General features: G+C 45.6%; 1 protein-coding gene across 15 annotated transcripts in view; it reads right to left on the reverse strand.

Annotated features, from left to right (window-relative positions):
- The window catches only part of ENTPD6 (ectonucleoside triphosphate diphosphohydrolase 6), a 37431-nt gene extending 31791 nt beyond the window's left edge, over window positions 1-5640 (reverse strand). For 5 of the 15 annotated variants that reach the window (XM_047744226.1, XM_047744225.1, XM_047744224.1 and 2 more), the window contains exon 1: window positions 5491-5640. The gene's annotated coding sequence lies outside the window, so the exon portion shown is untranslated. Of the gene's footprint in view, window positions 1-3824; window positions 3905-4966; window positions 5300-5466 lie in introns of all 15 variants that reach the window. The other 10 variants (XM_047744221.1, XM_047744218.1, XM_047744217.1 and 7 more) reach the window with 9 other exon arrangements.
- Window positions 5641-6000: the final 360 nt, after the last annotated feature.

Genomic DNA, 6000 nt, shown 5'->3' on the forward strand with positions numbered 1-6000 from the left:
TTCAACAGTACATAATATCAACACACAAAAATCAGTTGTTTCTATTCATCATAATGAACAATTTCAAAAGGAAGAAAACAATTCTATTTACAATAGCATCAAAAAGAATAGAATACTTAAATAAAATACTTAAAAATAAAGTTAACCAAGGAAGTGAAAGCCTTGTACCCTGAACACTACAAAACATAGCTGAAAGAAAACTAAGAGTCAAATAAATAGATCCTGTGTTCATGGATGGGAAGACTTAATAAAGATATCAAAACTAGATATAGTAGTCCACAGATTCAATTCAATCCCTATAAAAATCCAAATGACTTTTTTTTTTTTGTAGAGACAGGGAAAAAAATCCTAAAATTCATAGGAGATACAAGAAATCTCAAGGGACCCCAAATCACAAAACAATCCTGAAAAAGAACAAAGTTGGAAGCCTCATACTTCCTGATTTCAAAACATACTATAAAGCCACACTAATAAACAACTTGTGGTAGTGGTATAAAGACAGACACAAAAACAAATAACAGAACAGAAACCCCAGAAATAAACCTTCACATACATGATAAAATGATCTTTGACAAGGGTATCAAGACCATTAATAGGGGAAAGGACAGTCTCCTTAACAAATAGTACTGGCAAAACTGGATATCCACCTAAAAAGGACTGAAGTTGGATCCTTACAGCATATGCAGAAACTAACCCAAAATGGATTGAAGACCTAAGTATAAAACCTAAAACTATATAAACTCCTAGAAGAAAATATAGTAGAAAAGCTTTGTAGTAGTGAATATGGCGATGATTTCTTGGATAAGTACCAGAAGCAAAAACAGGACAGCAAAAGCAAAAAGACAAATGTGACAATTAAAAAAACTATGCATCAATGGACACTAACCACAGAGAGAAAAGGCAACCCACAGGATAGGAGGACATATTTGCAAATCATATCTGCTCAGAGATTAATATCTGGAATATAGAGAACTAAAACTCGACAACAAAAAAACTGAACTTAATTTATAGCATGAATGCATGCAAAGCATCTGGATACACACCTCTTTAAAGATACATAAATGACCGGGGCGCCTGGGTGGCTCAGTGGGTTAAAGCCTCTGCCTTTGGCTTGGGTCATGATCCCAGCGTCCTGGGATTGAGCCCCATATCGGGCTCTCTGCTCAGTGGGGAGCCTGCTTCGCCTTTTCTCTCTCTGCCTGCCTCTCTGCCTACTTGTGATCTCTGTCAAATAAATAAATAAATAAAATCTTAAAAAAAAAAAGAAAAAAAGATACATAAATGACGAACAAGCATATGAAAAGATGCTCAACAGCACTAATCATTAGATGTGTAAAACCACAATGACATATCATCTCACACCCATTAGGATAGCCACTAAAGTGTTGGAAAAGGGATGGAGAAATTAGAACCTCTGTGGGATTATATATATATTTTAAAGATTTTATTTATTTGACAGAGAGTGTGTGCATGTAAGCAGTGAGAGAAGGGGAGTGGCAGGCAGAGGGAGAGGGAGAAACAGGCTTCCTGCTGAGCAAGGAGCCCAATGCCAGGCTCGATCCCAGGACTCTGGGATCATGATCTGAGCCCATGGCAGATGCTTAACTGACTGAGACACCTAGATGTCCCCCTCTGTGGGATTATAAAATGGTTGAACCACTATGGAGAATAGTACAGATGTTCCTCAAAAACTAAATAGAATCACCATATAGATCCAACAATCTTATTTCTGGGTATATATCAGAAAAAGAATTGAAAGCAGGGTCTTGAAGAGATAATTTGCATACCCATGTTCACTGCCACATTATTCACAATAGCGAAGAGATGAAAACAGCCCCCAAATCCACTGATAGATGAATGGATAAAGAAAATATAGTGTACATACAAAATGGATTATTATTCAGCCTTAAAAAGGAAGGAAACTGACACATGCTACAACATGGATGAACCTTGAAGACACAATGCTAAATGAAATAAGTCAGTCACAACTGAACTAATAGTCCACTTACATCAATTATCTAGAGTAGTCAAATTCAAAGACAGAGTGCAGAATAGTGGTTCCAGGGGTTGGGGTAGGGCAGGGAATGTTTAATGAGTGCATAGACTCAGTTCGAAATGATGAAAAAGTTCTGGAGATGAATAGCTATGATGGGCACAACAATGTGAATGTAATGAATGCCACTAACTGTAAACTTAAAATTGCTGTAAGGGTAAATTTTATGTTATATATATTTTCACAAGAAAAAAAATCCTTTAATGGCTCTGAGGCCAGACAGGTAACAAAAATGAGTTCTGTGGGCACAGGACTAAAGGCAGTGGTGGGGGGAGAAGGAAGAGGGCTGGGCCTGCTTATCGCATCAAACGTTTAAAGTTTCAATCCTGCCTCACCTCACTCTCTCAACAACAGCAGCAGGTCATGTCCTAATGTGATTCTTTCCACCTTAAGCATTTTTTTTTTTTTTTTAAAGATCTTGTTCCTTTGGTCCCTTCTCCATACTCTAACAAAATCTACCCAAGATGCTTACTGCCACTCTGAACCTTGGCAGCTACAGGCTTCTCTCTTGGGCTTTTCAGTGTCCCTGAGTAAACAGTATGTCGAGTTGTTCCTTTCGCCTTTCTTTCCCCTGGTTTGAGTGCCTCTCTAGAAACAGGGACCAGCCCATTGTCCTGGGTCTTCCAACCCCAAAACAAGGTCAGAGCCTAGTAGCCATTAGATCAATACTTGCTGGTAAAGAAGGCTATCTGAGAGTCTAGCTGATGGAGCCATCAACAATGCTTCAGGACCCAGATGATGGCCACCAACAGAAGTAGGCCATTTAGGAAGGGGCTATTTGGGCAGGAGACGATTGTGACCAGGTTTTCAATATGTTAAATCTGAAATGACAGCAGGACATTGGTCAGAAATGGAACTGACCCTTGTGAGAGAGCAGGTTTGGGGTTGGGACCTAGGGAATGATCTGCATCAAGACGATGTTAGCTAAGATCAGGAGTGAAGATATCAATGAGAAAAAGAAGACCCAGGAACGAGCAGAGGCTGAAATGTGACCTGGGGAATGCCTGCTCCCAGGCAGCCAGCACTCACCACACAACTAAACTTCTCACAGGCCTCCTTTCATTAGGTTACTATAATCCAGAGTTTTCCATTGCTAAGAGATCATTAAACAAAAAGTATTTATAGACAATGTTCTAAAGCAGCTATTTCTAAGGATGAACAATAAGGACACAAAAGTAATACTAACATCTTATAATCTGACACGGTTTTAAAAGATCCTTCTTCTTCTTCTTCTTCTTTTTTTTTTCTTTGCTCTCCTGTTCCTCTCTGCCGGTGGGCCAGTGCAGCACCGGTATAAGACCCTTTTACATAATCAACTATTATTATGTCCTATGTTAGTCTAAGAACCATGACCTACATGATCAGATTAATCTGATCGTGGTGGTACAACAAATTTTAGGCAAAGGTTGCTCTTTATTGAACTTGTCTACCCACGGGCACCTGGGTGCTCAGTTGGTTAAGCAACTGGGCTCAGGTCATGATCCCAGAGTCCTGGGATTGTGCCCCGCATCGGGCTCCCAGCTCCACGGGGAGTCTGTTTCTCCCTCTGACCTTTTTCCCTCTCATGCTCTGTCTCTAATAATTAAACAAAAAAATAAAATCTTTTAAAATAAATAAATAAACTTGTCTACCCACTAAAAAAATACCCTTTACATATGCTATATCCTGTTGCCAGAGACCCACAAAGCCAGCACTTACACCACACAACAGACGACAACTTATTTCCATATAACACTCCCAAGACCCAGGGAGTATCCGTAAACAGACTTGCCTGGAATCATGTGGTGAGGCACAGACAAGACTTTGTGGCTTCTGTCTCCAAATCAAATGTGCTCCATCATTTCACTTTCCCTATTAACATTAAGACTCTACTTTAGACAACCAAAAAATACTCACATGAAATTACATGCATATAATCATTACAGTTACACACCAACAAGCTCAGCCCGACATAAACAGAGGCCAAACAGAAAACATTTAAGGGAGCACAGAGCTTGGAACAGCCTGGCCCACAGGCACCTCCATGTCCTGGAGGTGCAAACCTAAAAGCCAGCTTCACTCCATTGGGTTAAGGTGTTCAGTAATACTAAGCACTGTAAGACAATTTCCAGAGGAGCAAACTGCATTTCCATGGGCACCATTAACACCATAGTGTAAATGTGTCAATTAGGTCCTTCCTAGAGGTCCGCTTCCCACTACCCCACCCCCCACGAACCTTGTTATCGTATTGGTAACACCAACAGGAGAACCTCCCCCAGACAAAACCGAATTCCCCACCCATCATGGCTCTTGCACAGTGGGTCAGAAAGCCCTTGTAATCACAGCTGCTATCTATCCCCAAGAACCTCCCTTCTAGAGTTTCAGATTCCCTCACTGGGGGGGTGGAGGACTATGGGCTAGGACCACCACAGGATCTTGAAGGATGTACAATGTATGGCTTGGTATGCATGATCTTGGAATGCATGTGTCTGGAGGGACAACTGGAGCTACCCAGACACTTCTGGGTGGCTGATTCTGTTGGATGGACGCCTGGGATATGGAGCGCTGTGCTCATCATAATCAACAAAAACAAGTCAGGCTTTCCCCCAACCCTTAAAACCATTCTATGGCTCCGAGCTGAACTTAAGATAACAACCACCCTTCCTTCCTCCATGGTCCCCTGTCCATCTCTCCTTCCTCTTTCATTTTCCTGACTCAAGGATTTCCACTGAAGGGAGTAGAGCCTGGTGTCCAGCTTCATCCACCTCAGGGTGTCTTTCTCCTTCTCTCTCTTTCTGGTAGCCTGGAGCACTGTTCGCTCATGCCTCAGCTCAGGCAGAACCGCCTTGAGCTCTTCTGGTCACCACAGCAATGTCAGAATTTACTGTCCTCTCATCTGCAGTAGTGTCAGAAAGGCATGGTCTTGCTTGTTACCTGGGCTTTCCAACTGGGCTGTGAGGCCCAGGAGGGAAGGGGGCCTCGCCAGTCTTTCCCCTGTTGGATCTCCTGCAGCTGGCGCAGAGCTGGGAAGCGGGTCAGCAAACGCTGAATAAATGAATGCAGCAGCTCCAGGTTTCCTCAGGGTAGAGACCCTTGCTGTCTGGCCCACCCAGAACGCGGATCGCTTCCCTCACAGGTCAGCTGAACCCAGAGTTCTGGAAGGACTAATGGAGCCAGGACAGGAAGGCCAGCAAGAGGGAAGACCCGCGTGCGAATGACCCAGAGTCCGCGTGCGAATGATCCAGAGTCCGCCTGCTGGAGCCGCTGCTAGAGACCAAGGAGCTGACAGGTGTCTGGGTCTAGATCCCCAAGACCCCGACCCTCTTCCACTCCGGCCTCCTCCTGCAGCGCGCAGTACGCCGGGCTGCCCACGTGAAGCTGCTGGGGCCCTGCGGACTCCGCCAGCCCCACACGCACCCCCGGACCGCCCTTACCCGGCAGGGTCCCCTCTGCCTTACCACCGAGGGAGGTTCTGTTTCCCGGGAGCGCGCGGGCGCCAGAGTAAGCTTCCCCAGCACTCGCTCCCAGCCTGCGTTACCGGGGCCTCCGCCCACAAGCCGCGATCCGGCGGATCCCGGGAGCAGGAGTCCCGCCCACGTGCGCCTCGCGTCACCAGCCGGGCGGAGCGGGCCATTGGGGGCGCAGCGCGCAGGCGCGGCGGACCAGCGGGGCGGGGTGGGCCTCGCTGCGCAGACTCGGGCGTGTGTTCCGGCCGGTAGGTGTTGCGGTTCCCTTCAGAATAGGTTTGCCTACTGTCAGGCCTGGCCAGGATCTTGGCCCGTCTGGCCTCCAGAGCGCCAGTCCGGCCTTCGCCGGCCGGATTCGGCTGCTGTCCCAGCTCGCAGGGGTTCCTCTGGGCGGCAGAGCAGGCTGTGGTGCTGGCCAAGGAGTTATCGCCCTAACCTCACAACCTTGACCTTGACTAGCTTGAGAAGTTTTGAATTTTCCTTGGGTCCCTCCACACCTAA

The sequence above is a fragment of the Lutra lutra genome, chromosome 9, assembly GCF_902655055.1.
Source record: "Lutra lutra chromosome 9, mLutLut1.2, whole genome shotgun sequence".
Lineage (NCBI taxonomy): Eukaryota > Metazoa > Chordata > Mammalia > Carnivora > Mustelidae > Lutra > Lutra lutra.